Genomic DNA, 15,421 nt, shown 5'->3' on the forward strand with positions numbered 1-15,421 from the left:
AAACAATAGATCGTTTCTTTTTGTAAATACCTTTACATTTGGTGTGTATGAATTTTCCGGATCACTTGTATGTTAATTACTACAGGTAGCTTGACATCTACAACCAAACGATGTTGATGAGAAAGTTTTCTGCTGGGACTTAACCTATCTTCTAGAATGTAATTTAGTTTGTCGCACTACGAAAAGGTAAGTAAAAACGAATATAGGCGCGAAAACATCGCGAGAAACTTAACTACATTCTAGAAGATAGGTTAAGTCCCAGCAGAAAACTTTCTCATCAACATCGTTTGGTTGCAGATGACAAGATACCTGTAGTAATTAACACACAAGTGATCCGGAAAATTCATGCACACCAAATGTAAAGATAATTACAAAAAGAAACGATCTATTGTTTGAACTAAACATCCACGTAATTTTATAATCATTTAACAAAAATGTTCACATTACAGAATAAATAAAAGCGAAAACCAACTGATGATGGTACAGTGGTTCCGAAACATGTTTGGGTACTGAGAAAAAACGGCGTTTTGTATAACTGACGGACCTCACATCCAACGATTTTAACTGCAAACATGGCCAACACAAGGGGCTGCAAATCAAAATGATGAATATTATGTATTCACTTCCTGTGATATAAACAGACATGTTAGGAACTGAAAACAACTTTTACACTGCGTAATTAATAATAATTCCATATACTGACATCTTAAGCATACAAATGAAACAGCGGTCAGATATAAAAGTACGCTGTGATGTTCTTCACTTTCAAGACCAATTTAATTTTTTGTATTGCCACCTTCTGCTTCCATCAGATTCCAAACGTCGAGACATATATTTCACCAATTTTTTTGTGTACGCGGGTTAAAGTTATTCCACTCTTTCACTAAGGCAGCTGTTACACCATCTTTGCTTTTGATGTATTTCTTTATCCTATGCTTCAGTTCTCCCCAAAGATGTTCAATTGCGTTAATGTCTGGTGACTGGGGAGGTGGATACAACTGTTTTGGTACATTGTAAAGTAACCATTCTTTTACGACAATGGCCGTATGCTTGGTGTCATTGTCTTGCTGAAGCACCTAGTCTGTTCTTAGTCCCCGTTTCTCCGCAGATTGCTTTAGATTCTCCTTTAAGATGGTGAGATACTTCCATGTGTCCATAATACCTTCAACAAATACTAAATTCCCAACTCCAGCTATGCAACTCCACTCAAGAATATTTCCACTACCATACTTCACTGATGGGACCAGATTTCTCTTTTTCCCACTTTCATTCCCTTTTCGCCACACGTTTTGCCGTCCATCACACTGTAAGATGTTAAACTTACTCTCACCAGCGAAGAGTGCTGTATTGCAAACTGTGGAATCTTTATTTCGGTGTAAAGTTGCAAATTGTAGGCGCTTGTGTTCATTTACCCTGCTTATGAATGGTTTCTTTCTTGCTGTTCTACTGTCAAATCCATGACTGTGCAGCAGTCTTCGTACTGTTATGGGATGAACTTTATTTCCACTAGTATTTGCGACATGTAATGCCAACTCCGTAGCTGTAATTCTGGGCCCGCCTTCAGTTTTCTAATGATATGTCGGCGTTCCGTTAGATAATTTTGGTGGTCGTCCACATCTAGCTTTGTTTTCTACACTTCCTCGATCCCTATACTTTATTATTACGGTTTGGACACTTCCGGGGCTCCTTCTAACTATTTCCCCAGTTTTACGCAGTGAAAAGCTCTTTTTACTGAGCTCAATAATATTTTTCCTCACCTCCACTGGTATTTCGGTTCTTGAATCCATGTTACGCGTTCGAATTATGTGTTGCAACACATGTCTACAATATCAACAAACCACATCACTTGCACTGTGTTCACTGCAACGCCTCTCTTGCCACTAACGACAGACTTGAGGTGTATGTTGACTTCTGCAGTGCAGTAAACAAACACTGTTGCATCTATCACGCTTGCAGTGCACGATACAGGTCTGAAGGCCTTGGTTTATGTTACTGTGGACGTGGACGCAGGTACAGAGTTGCACGTCTACCTATGTGCATCCGGGCTGTGCGCAACAAAGAACAAAACGGGGGTGTATGTAGACTTTAGTGTCCAACTGTATATGTTTAAAATACGTGTATTCTTTTTGAAACATTCTGCATATGTCTTTCGATCGCATCCCAGATATGCTCTATGGGTACCAATCAGGGGATTAGTCAGGCAAGGAGCCGCACACTCGTCAAGCCGTTCGTCTGTGGCGTGAACTGGCATGACATAGCTGGGATATCCACTTGGTACCGTGGTCATGAAAGGCGCAATAACGGAGTTTACCGTCCTTGGCACACAGTTGAACGCACTCAGATTCCCTTCAACAATTACCAGTTCAGTCCTGGTGTCTTATCCAATATTTATCCACATTAAATTCCACGCGTTGGAGAGGTATGGGTTTCGACAATCGCAGTTTCCCGTGATTTGTCACCCGATCGTCTACGTATTCTATGGGGGCGATCTGACCGTCACAAACAGAAGCGAGATTGAGCGCTGAACGCTACAGAGTGCCACCCAATGTCCCAGTTCACACAGTGAAAGTCTTAGTCGTCCGTGGTGTGGTGTCAGTGATAAACGACACATGGAATCTCGAAATCTTAACTCAGTTTCCGGCAAAGTGTTCCCTGTTGACTATACTTGCAACCTCAGCCCGAACTGCTGTCTTTCTGGAAGAAGCCGCGCCTTATTTTCTTGTTACATTGTTGTCATAAGTTAATCTCGTTGGGCAGTCATTGTACTGCAAACAGCCTGAGCGATCGGTCAGTACGATGCTCCCATGTTCCTTATGTCAATGATATGGCATGTCTGAAGGTCCGGAAGATGGCGATAAGGTGCACGCGCATGTCCTTTGGGTACGTTGTGTTGTGATCTCCACCTGAGAAGCTCCAATAACGCCATACACATCTAACAGCTGTAACTAACACCATTCGTCATCTCTAAGAATGGATTTTCCTATATTCCAAATATTGAAAATAACCTACCGTCTCGTATAAGGATGAAATTTAAATAACGTGTCTCAGAAGTGATACCACAAACGCTCAAATGTAATACAATATTGGGAATTTGGGGATCAAGAATGCACTTTGAACCGTAGAGCGTTTCGATAATGCCGTTTGCGGTTACTTATTTCCACGCGGCAAAAGATGTTATATTTTTCGAAGCTCTGATAGTTCTCAAGGAAAATAATCGGAGTAGGTTGGTAACGTAATTGTTCAGTATTGTCTTCCACGTAGATCAGTGAATAAAGGAAAGAGAGGCGTACTTTAGAAAATGATTTAAAGTTCAGGAAGAAGTAATAAAAACATCAAGGTATACCGATGAAATCGTAAATCTGTCAGAGACGGCGAAGGACTTCGATCTGTTGAACGGAATTTGTAGTATCTTGAAAAGAGATTACAAATGAATATCGATAAAACAATTGTGATGGAGTGTACAGGAATTAAATCAAGTAATGCTGAGGGAATTAGCTCACGAAATGAATCACTAAAATTAATGGATAAGTTCTGCTATTTGGGTAGCAAAACAATTGCCTGTTGCAGAAGTACAGATGATGAAAACGCAAACTATCAATAGCAAGCAAAACATTTCTGAAAAACAGAAATTTGCTACATCGAATATATCTTTTCTGAAAATGGGACTGGGGAGGGGCCCGCATCGGGGGAGGGGGGATTAAAATTTGTACGAGGAGACTAAGGCGTGGCTTAAGTAAACAGATTGCAAAGATGTAGTGTATTGCAAAGATGAAGAACTTGCAGGGATCCAGAGGACAGACTATCAGTGAGAGCTGCATCAAACCCGTCTTCAGACTGAAGACAACAATATGGATCAATGGGTCTTCATAACGCTACGAAACGTTTGCCGGGAGATACTATCGCCACCACCGGCTTGTGATTTTGCAGTAAACCAGACGTCTGGTTGTTTCTCGACGTTTCTTGTCAGATACGCTGTCGTCCAACGTCCCATGAAACACAAAAGTGGCGTACAGGAGACAGCTACCCATCGGCAAACAACAGCGGTCCAGTTTCGATGGTTTCAAGCAAACTGATGTGTTTTCTTCCGTCAGTATATCACATTGATGGCACCTTTCGCCTGCTTTGAAGCGCAATAAAGTTCTCTGCAATGTGATGGTGGATACGATGAGCAGTTTCGCCGGCCTCTGTAGCCGAGCGGTTCTAGGCGCTTCAGTCCGGCACCGCGCTGCTGCTACGGTCGCAGGTGCGAATCCTGCCTCGGGCACGGATGTGTAAATGTCCTTAGGTTTAAGTAGTTCTAAGTCTTGGGGACAGATGACCTCAGATGTTAAGTCCCTTAGCGCTTAGAGCCATTTGAACCATTCGATGAGCGGTTTCACGATAGCTTCGACCTTCACGAGCGACCCTAGTAATGTCCTCATGGGACACCAAGGGCGCGTGTTGCTCTGCTACATGTTGACGACCATTTTGCATGGTCCACGTGCAATACACTTTGAGTACAGAGGCTAAGGAATAGTTCAGTTCCCTATCCCAAATAGTGCATCGTTTGGACAGAAAGGCGACGGTCGTCACTGTTTGCAGCACACATAAATCCATTTCCATACCTATGATACCGGATGTGTGGTACGTCAGTAATACTTTCTCAAACGTTAAGGACAGATTCTTGACACCAAAATAAGGAGAATAAACCATAGAAAATTTTCCTTCGGTTTTAATTTATTGTTGAAAGTTTATGTTAAACACGTTTTAAGTTAAAACAAAATACTAAAGATTATTACCAGTAACTCAAATTCAATATGTTAAGTAGTCGAGGAATAAAATCGATTTATATTTACAGGGTGTGGACAAAAATACGAAAGCACGAAAAACACAACACAGTACCATGCCTAATACGGTGTAGGAAAACGGTTGACATTCAGAACAGCTCCCAGTCACCTCGGAATGGAGCAGGTACAGTATGATTTTAGAGGTAGCAGTATACCAGTCTTCCTACAAAACAGTGGCAAGTTCAGGTAATGATGTCGCAGGTGGGCAGCGATTACGCAGCCAAAAAGATTCAACAATATTGAGATCTGGTGATTGTGGTGGCCAGGGGAGATGCAATACTTCATCCTCGTGCTCACAAAACCTGCCCTGGACGACACGAGCTGTGTCAAGAGTGGCCTGTTGTCCTGGAACACAGAATCACCATTTGAGAAGAAACATCGTGCCATGGGATGGGCCAGATCAGCCGAAATAGTCACGCAATGTGTGGCACTAATATGATCTAGCAGATTAACCGTGGGACCCATGAAATATCACGACGTGGCTGCCCAAATCAGCACCGAACCACCACCGTGTTTCATTCTTGAGATTTAAACTCGGTCTGTATAGGAAACAAAAGAAAATTCGGAGCAGGTATTAAAATCCACGGAGAAGAAATAAAACTTTGAGGTTCGCCGATGACATTGTAATTCTGTCAGACAGCAAAGGACTTGGAAGAGCAGTTGAACGGAATGGACAGTGTCTTGAAAGGAGGATATAAGATGAACATCAACAAAAGCAAAACGAGGATGATGGAATGTAGTCGAATTAAGTCGGGTGATGCTGAGGGAATTAGATTAGGAAATGAGACACTTAAAGTAGTAAAGGAGTTTTGCTATTGGGGGAGCAAAATACCTGATGATGGTCGAAGTAGAGAGGATATAAAATGTAGACTGGCTATGGCAAGGAAAGCGTTTCCGAAGAAGAGGAATTTGTTAACATCGAGTATAGATTTAAATGTCAGGAAGTCGTTCCTGAAAGTATTTGTATGGAGTGTAGCCATGTATGGAAGTGAAACATGGACGATAAATAGTTTGGAAAAGAAGAGAATAGAAGCTTTCGAAATGTGGTGCTACAGAATAATGCTGAAGATTTGATGGGTAGACCACATAAGTAATGAGGAGGTATTGAATAGAATTGGGGAGAAGAGAAATCTGTGGCACAACTTGACTAGAAGAAGGGATCGGTTGGTAGGACATGTTCTGAGGCATTAAGGGATCACCAATTTAGTATTGGAGGGCAGCGTGGAAGGTAAAAATCGTATAGGGAGACCAAGAGATGAATACATTAAGCAGATTCAGAAGGATGTAGGTTGCAGTTGAAACGACCCCTTAGAACAAATTATACATGACTGTGCTTAAACTGATACACAATATTTTTTTTTTTTTTTTTTTTTTTGCGCAACGCAATCTGACTTTCAGAAATCCCTACAAAGGAGTGGCCCTGACTAACATTAACCTGTACCTTTCACAAATCACTTACCTCACCAACAATCTTCGTTACTCGAACTACTGCAATACAGCGAGCGCCACTACTGCCAGCTAAATAAAAGATTCAAACTACGGAAGTCACTAACTACTGATAGGCATAGTTAGCAAATGAAAGATTTTAATAGAGAACAAACAATGTATTTACCTTAATTGTGTTGAAAAACCATAATATACATAGCAGTTCATAGAATCCAGTATAACAAATTTCAAAACTCCGCCATCTCTCTCGCCACATCCACCACTGCTGGCGGCTCACCTCCAACTGCGCAACGCTACGCGCTGTTCACATCCAGCTGCCGCTGCCCAACACTACAATGGCAGACAACAATGCAAACTAGCTACAGACTGCACACAGCACAGCCAGCGATTTTCATACAGAACGCTATGCAACGTTGCCAATAAGAAAACATAAACAGCCTACTTACACAGTAAGTACTGGGAGATGAAGCTTGCACAGGATAGAGTAGCATGGAGAACTGCATCAAACCAGTCTCAGGACTGAAGACCACAACAACAACAACAAACTCGGTCAGAAGTTGGAAACAGTGTGAGAGGGAGTCATTCAACAAAATGACTTTCTTCCATTGCTCCACAGTCCAGATTTTATGCTATCGGTACCACGTTTTCCTGTTACATTCGTAATTCCAGCTAACTTTGCCATTTCCAGGTGATGCAGCTCTGCCGGCCGGTGTGGCCGAGCGGTTCTAGGCGCTTCAGTCTGGAACCGCGCGACCGCTGCGGTGGCAGGTTCGAATCCTGCCTCGGGCATGGATGTGTGTGATGTCCTTAGGTTAGTTAGGTTTAAGTAGTTCTAGGTTCTAGGGGACTGATGACCACAGTAGTTAAGTCCCATAGTGCTCAGAGCCATTTTTTTTTGTTAAGTCCCATAGTGCTCAGAGCCCATTTGAACCATTTTTTTTTAATGCAGCTCCCTTCCTGTTGTTTTGGCGCTGACAGGATTCGCGAATGCGATATTCGTTTCTGTAGTGACTTTTGCAGTTGTCGTCATCTTATTGCTCGTTACTATGTCCTTTAATAACCGTCTATCACGATCACTCTGCACATACTTCTGTCCACATTGTTAATCAGTGGATGATGTTTCTCCTTTTTCCCTGTATGCTGTATGAATTTTGGATATGGTGGCTCTTGAAACACCAAACATTCGGCCACTTTCATAACGGAAGCACCTTCCGGACAGTGAATAACAATTTGCCCGCGTTCGAATTCACTTGGCTCTGATATAATGCACTCCGGGCTACACAGAACACTGTTCTGACAACTTGCAACGTATTGAGTGCATTGCACAGGCGCCGTTCGTGGTCAAATATAGCAGCGCAACTTGTAAGCTCGACTGTCATCTACATTTACGTTCAAGCATGCATTTCTCTCGGTGTTCCCATGTTTTAGTCCACCCCTTGTATGTACGGGTACTGGGTGATAATTATTGAACTATATGAAATAAAATCGTCACAGCTTCTGAATGGTTTGCTTAGGACGTTCAAATTGCACGGTTGCCCACGGGGCATGATGGGAATTGGTATGCGCATGCATGGTTTGGTCTAGCGACGAAGCCCACTTTCATTTGGATGGGTTCGTCAGTAAGCAAAAGTGGCGCATTTGGGGGACCGAGAATCTGCATTTCATGAGCGAGAAGTCTCATCCCCCTCAATGGGTGACTATGTTCTGTGCAATGTCCAGCCACGGAATTACCAGTGCGCCATTCCTTGATGGCATGGTGACTAAACTACCGAACGATCGTGAAGGTTTTGGAAAATGATTTCATCCCCATTATCCAAAGGGAGCCTGATTTCGACACGATGTGGTTCATGCAAGACGGAGCTCGACCCCATCGAAGTAGAAGAGTGATGTCCTGGAGGAACATTCTGGGGACCACATTCTGGCTCTGGGGTACCCAGAGGCCACTGGCACGGGCTTCAAAAAAATGGTTCAAATGGCTCTGAGTACTATGGGACTTAACATCTGAGGTCATCAGTCCCCTAGAACTCAGAACTATTTAAACCTAACTAACTTAAGGACATCACACCTAAGGACATCACACACATCCATGTCCGAGGCAGGATTCGAACCTGCGACCATAGTGGTCGCGCGGTTCCAGACTGTAGCGCCTAGAACCGCTCGGCCACCCCGGCCGGTGGCATGGGCTTCGATTGGCCGCCATATTCTCCGGATCTGAAAACATGTGACTTCTTTTTGTGGGATTATATTAATGGCAAGGTGTACAGCAATAACCCCAAAACCATTGCTGAGCTGAAACCGGTCATGCAAGAGGTCGCCAATGACAGAAGGCATATCGAGCATGTCATAAAGTAAATCCGAACATCTGAAGTGACATTTACATGTTGAATAAAGTGTTAAAAAATGTTCAAATGTGTGTGAAATCCCATGGGGCTTAACTGCTAAGGTCATCAGTCCCTAAGCTTTCACACTACTTAACCTAAGTTACCCTAAGGACAAACAAACGCACCCATACCCGAGGTAGGACTCGAACCTCCGCCGGGACCAGCCGCACAGTCCATGACTGCAGCGCCTGAGACCACTCGGCTAATCCCGCGCAGCGAATAAAGTGTGCGCACGCCGTAGTTTGTAACTAATTTACGTTTTTTCTTATAGTTAAGTAATTGTCACCCTATGTAATACTCAGGCCACTTTCTTGGGCATACTGGGCGCGTTTTAAAATAACTGTATGGCTCTGCTAATGCATTATTTGTAATCAAATGCATTTTTTGCAGTTGTGAATTGTGAATTATTGTTTGGAAACTTGTGCACTTGTTAACATTGATTCGCTTACTGTTTATTGCATCTGAAAATCGTGAGTACAAACTTTAAAATTTTTCGTGAATGTTGTCATTGTCATTGTTTGTATTATTAACGATTTTGTACCGACTGTTATAAAATCTCTCTTAACTTGTTTCTTGTCAGTGTTAAGATGCTGTTGAGGCAAAAAAGTATTATTAAAGTTCTCCTTTTTTTTTTTTTTTTTTTTTTTTTTTTTTTTTTTTTTTACTCACCACCTTGTAACGAGAGCGGCCTTAACTTGAGTACGTATTATTTTAAATACAAACCTGGGAATGTGAAGTTACAACCTAAATATGCTACTGAGCTTAAAGCAACATCATTTACATGAAATATGAAATTGAAAAGAATCCTGTGTTTGTGGAAACCAATCTGATTCATAATCAAATAAAGTTTTGGAAATTTGTGGTATGGTCTTATGAGAGCAAACTGCTGAGGTCAACGTTCCCTAAGCCTACACACTACTTAATCTAACTTTAACTAACTTACGCTACGCTATGGACAACACACACACACACACCCATAACCGAGGGAGGTCTCGACCTCCGACGGAGGGAGCCGCACGGATCGTGACAAGGCGCCTCAGACCGTGCGGCTATCCTGCGCGGGTGCAAATAATAAAACCAATAATATCACGTTCAGTAGACTTGGTCAGTGCGAACGTAACGTATATAAAAAAAACTGTAATGTCGATCTGTATAAGAATATAAGCTGAAACACACGAAAATTTCTGCACTGACATATGGCCCTAGTAAAATAACGAAACTGACGGAACCAAAATTCGGCAAAGGAATCACGTATTATGAATCTCACCTGCAAAATGAAGTACTGGAGGAAACAGCAACACAGAAAGACTCCGCACGAGTTAAAAAAAATACTGCTAAAAAAACTAACTACAGTTAGTCCTGGAAAACTGGGTTAATAATCTTGACGCAGAATGCCAATGAAACACATAACTCGACCTTTAAGTTCTGAAATTTCAGTTAGGAAGGAACTTATCAAAGAAAACTATTATAGACTGCAATATGAAAATTCATTTAATCTAATAATTCCATGGTATAGTAAATTAACTCGGAAGATCAATCAACAGAATAATTATTAAAAACTCGACTGTGACGAGTCTACAAACATAAAAATACACTTTTTACCTCATCAAATAAGACCTTGATCTTTGTTTATAAATACCTTTTGTATGTCCGTATGCTATTTAGCCATTGTTCTGAGTCATAATTCCTCCTCGTAATAAATCTGCAGCTCACACAGTTCCAAAAGTGCGTCCATGCATTACACTGTACACTCAACGAACCCCATCTGCTGCACACCGCAGCTTTCCGCTACTGACTGTCACAGATTCTACGACTCCACAATGCTGCCATCGCAGACACAGGTACTGTTGCCTGACAAGTGTTTGCCTGACCACAATTCTTCAAATATATCATTTCCCTTTATAAATATTAACACATCCAATAACACCGTCAAAAAATAGCCATCTTACAGCCTTATGACTCCCAGATCCACGCTCCATACTATTTCAGATTTTCTCTGGTTCCTAATATCTTACATGTATGCACAGTTAGCTTTAAATTTAAATAGTGGTCTCTAATTAAGCATGAATCTGTCAGTAGCTGGGTAATCAGCGAAGCTAATTACCGTACGGAGGACCCAGTTTTGACTGCTGGTACTTTCTTGGTGAGAGGACAGGAATAGGGGCCACTCAGCCTCGTGATGTCAATTGAAGCGTTACTTGAATGAGAAATAGCGCTCCAAAGTCTGCGAGTCACAGCCGAGAGATCGGTGTGCTGATCCCAAGCTCCTGCATACCTCATCCAAATGATGCCACTGACTGAGGATGATACGGCGGTCCGTCGGTCCCGACTAACCCATCTGAGGCCGTAATGGCGGAGCTGTCGTTCCCATATTCAAGCTTTTAACTTAGAGCCAGTAGCGTGCGACGTCACAGAAAGCCAGGGCGCAGTGATCTCTTGCCGGTCCATTGCCGGTGGCTTGGTGCGCTAGTCGCTCTTTGCTGGCAAATCTGTCGTGTGGCTTCGCTGCTGACTGAGCAGTCATGTGGGTTACAGACTCTAACTTTTCGTTGGCCTTGGAATCGTTTTTTGAACACTAGTTAAATCCTTCAACTTTTGGCTGAATTTGGAATAGGTTGGTGGGTGCGACTTAAATACTTTAACTTTTCACAAGACTTACATTATATGACTGTGTTTTCAGTGACTTATTTTGTGTGACAATGTTTTAACTTTAATTTTGTGTGTGGGATTTGGGTTCAAATGGTTCAAATGGCTCTGAGCACTATGGGACTTAACATCTGAGGTCATCAGTCCCCTAGAACTGAGAACTACTTAAACCTAACTAACCTAAGGACATCACACACATCCATGCCCGCGGCAGGATACGAACCTGCGACCGTAGCAGTCGCGCGGTTCCGGACTGAAGCGCCTAGACCCACTCGGCCACCGCGGCCGGCTGGGATTTGGGGCAATTTTTTTCTTTGATATGTGTATTCAGGATAACCAACTTAATATTTTTTGCAGTTGATAATGGGAAACTGCGAAATATTACTTTGAATGTTTCTTTGATGTTGATTTTCGTGAATTAACATGCAATGAGGTGAACTTCGCTTACACCTGCTTCTGTGTTTGACCCTCTGCTCAAATTACATATATTTATTACTGTTTAATTTTTTTTTTCCTTTTCGTTGCTTATATTCTCATATCGGAGTCGTGCTGGGTTGCATACACGCTGCAGCAACGCACTTAAAAGATCGACCCTTATATATGTGTGAACGTGATTTAATAAACTTTTATTTGCTTTAAACTATAACCATAGGGTTTCAGCAACATAATTAATCCCATGGTATATATCCAATCATTTTACATGTTTCTATATCATTTGCTAACTTGTCTACTTGCTAAAAATAGTTAGAGGATCATTTCTGCATTAACTGTATGGACTTTAAAGCGTCGGTGCACAATTGACCTCTCTGATAGTAACGAGCCGCGCTAATAAATTAGGTCGTACATGGCCCACTCCGATAGCATTGCCCACTCCGATAGCGGCCTGTTAAAACCACTTGAGCGATCGCAGGGTTTCGTGGCACCAGCTCGCCTTTCTTCAGAGGTTCCTGTTGAAGTACCCCGAGCATTATGTTACAATTTCGTATAGACTATTTTAATCTGTTACGATCCCAGCAGCACATCTCTGAATTTATTCCGTATCTGCTGTCGTAGCTATTTGATAAGCACTGCAAACTCTGGAGCAGTACATCTACATCAGTACTTCGGAAGCCTCCTTACGGTGTGTGTCGATCGAGAACTAGGTAAGCTATTTCCTTCGTGGATGGCCTACACTTCCTGAAGAACCTTTCGGCTGCCCTGATACTCCGTGTGCTCGTGTCTCATCCATTAGGTGTCACTGTGGAACTGTACCGAAGGCTTTCTGGAAGTTAAGGAAAACGGCATCAACCTGGGCGCCGGTCTCATGGACGAACAGAGCGAGCTGCGTTTCACACCATCGTTATTTTCGGAATACGTGTTGATTCCTTCAGAGGAGATTTTCGGTATCCAGAAATGTCATAATATGTAAGCATAAACCATTTCAAAACTGATCATGATGTAGAACTGTTCAACCCATCCAGCTATAAATTTCAGTCTTCCATTCCCCTCCCCTACTACTGTCTTTCCATCTTCGTTTGAAGCTAGTATGCGTGGAGTGAAAAACACACTTCTGTCCTTTTGATGGAGGCCAGATATTGTGGAATAATGTGCTCCATTCGTACTGCATAGCTTCCTGCTATACAGCACTCTGTTTCCATCACCCAATCAATCAGGGAGCTCGCGTGCCTTAATTGGAAAAGAATTTGGTGCGGCCTGTAAATAACAGCCAAACTACCTTTTAAAATATGAAGCGTGTTTTTTAAGTAAGGTCCGTTTTGTTGTAGACATTAGTAGTTCGCGCGCATACCGCAACGAGCGTGTGCGTCGTGTACCAGGATGCCTCGGGAGCAACTGTGCTCAGTTTCAGCTCTGTAGCTAACCTGTACGGTTCTTTTCTGGGCTTTCAAAATGTTTTAGACTAACAACCGCCCGTCGTGTGTGAGGTTCGCTGAGTGATATGGTTTTTGTCAACAAGGAACCTGTCTGCTGCAGAAGTTCATTGACAGAATTGCGAAGTGTGCGGTGATACTGTTATGAGTGAAAGCAAAGTGCGTAAGTGGGTACGAGAATTCAAAGATGGCCGTGACAACATCCATAATGAGGACCGCTCCGGTCGCCCTTCTTTGATTACAGACGATTTGGTGGCTTCAGTTGAAGCGAGGATTCGTGAGAACAGGCGCGTCACAATAACAGGTCTCCCAAACGAATTTCCTGAATTGTCGAGATCAGTGCTTTACAACATTGTTTCTGAACATCTAAAGTTTAGGAAACTGTGCCCCTGTTGGGTCCCGAAACTCCTAACAGAGGACCACCAAAACCAAAGATTTGAATATGTGATGAAGTTCTTGACTCATTATCACGAAGGTGTTCTTGAGTCAGATCGTAACTGAGGACGAAACATGGGTTTCGCATATCACGCCCAGATCGAAGCAACAGAGCATGGAATGGAGACACACACACTCGCTTGTAAAGGAGAAGGCCAAATAGACTCTGTCCCAACGCCAAATCATGACGTCGCCATTTTGGGATAGGCATAGTGTTTTGTTGGTCGACTTCATGCAACGAGAAATCACTATCAATGCAGAAGCATACTGCCAAACCCTGAGAAAGCTACGCAGAGCGATTCAAAACAAAAGACGCGGCATGCTGACAAAGGGAATTGTCCTTCTCCATGACAATGCAAGACCTCTCACTACAGGTCAGACCCGCGATTTATTGGGCAGTTTTGGCTGGGAAATTTTAGACCACAGACCCTACAGTCCTGATCTTGCGCCGAGCCATTACCATCTGTTCCTCCACCTCAAACAACCCTCAGTGGCAACCGTTACAATGATGACGACGTGAAAACGGCAGTGAACTCTTGGTTATCGGAGCAGGCGGCAAGTTTTTATGAAGAGGGTATTTTAAAATTGGTTGAGAGGTATGATACGTGTTTGAATAAACATGGCAACTATGTCGAAAAATAGTGAGATATGTACTTTCTGAAAATAAATTTACTTTTTTAAAATAACCTTTCGTTGTGTACCGGTACTTATGTTCAAACGGACTTACTTAAAAAACACGGCTCGTAACTTCAGTCTAATGGGAAGTTTGATAAGTTCATAAATCAATACATCACAAAAAAGTAAATCATTCAAATACACTTCTATCTGGCAACAAATCGGAGAGAGCAACAGAACGACTAAAATCGCGCTAAGCAAGCACTTTACAACACATGCATTTATCAACACTGCCGAAGTGGCATGAAATTATGTCCCTTGCGAGAAAAACTGACCGACCAAAGGTACTTTTCAATATAAAATGTATATCTGGCAGGCTAGAATTACACATTATGTGCGCAACACAACTTCCCAGCCCAGACTAAAAGCCACCGAAAATCACGACTAACAAAACAAACGAAGAATTCGGGCTCTTATTTTCTGGCGATGTTTATCGCGACCATTTGATCATCAGCGATCGAAACACCAAGTCAAGACGGTAATACGCGAAGATTGGTGTACTGGAAACCTACGTGAGAGGTATCGCTGTTTGTTGCCTTGCGCTGCCATCTTTTAACACCCACGATCAGCAGCTGGCTTGTCGTGAAGTCGCCAACAGCGCTTAAGCTTCCTTTGTCGTAAAACAACATGTCAGACGACCACGAAATACGGTTCTCGCCTCAAGATAACGTCTCACACTTCCAGGTTTCTTGGCTGTGTTTTCGAAATAACAGTGTTGCAATACTTTCAGTACTTCCTGCCTCATTCAAATTTTCGTTGTCAGTGATATTTCCTCCATCAGTTCCACGCAGCACACCTAGATGTTGTCCCATGGAGTATGTGGGGATTGTACTTTTGGAGGAATGGGTCTGAACGAGGATCGTATGTATATCAAATATTTAAATTCACTGAAATGAAATGAAAGATGATACTGAAGATGAAATCAATGAGTTCAACAAAATTATACCAGAGAAAACCGTCCAGAAACGCGAAACATGAAATGTAGTGAATATGTTGTGACGACGTAAAAATTACATGAGACTGTGATTCGCAAACGAAGCTGCTGCTCATTGAGAGTGAATATCTTAATCACTGAGGGCACCTGGGCTAGCATACAGGAAAGAGACATATTTTCAATAACACTGACATTTCTCTTCTATTACTT

This window comes from Schistocerca cancellata, chromosome 1 (assembly GCF_023864275.1).
Source record: "Schistocerca cancellata isolate TAMUIC-IGC-003103 chromosome 1, iqSchCanc2.1, whole genome shotgun sequence".
NCBI lineage: Eukaryota > Metazoa > Arthropoda > Insecta > Orthoptera > Acrididae > Schistocerca > Schistocerca cancellata.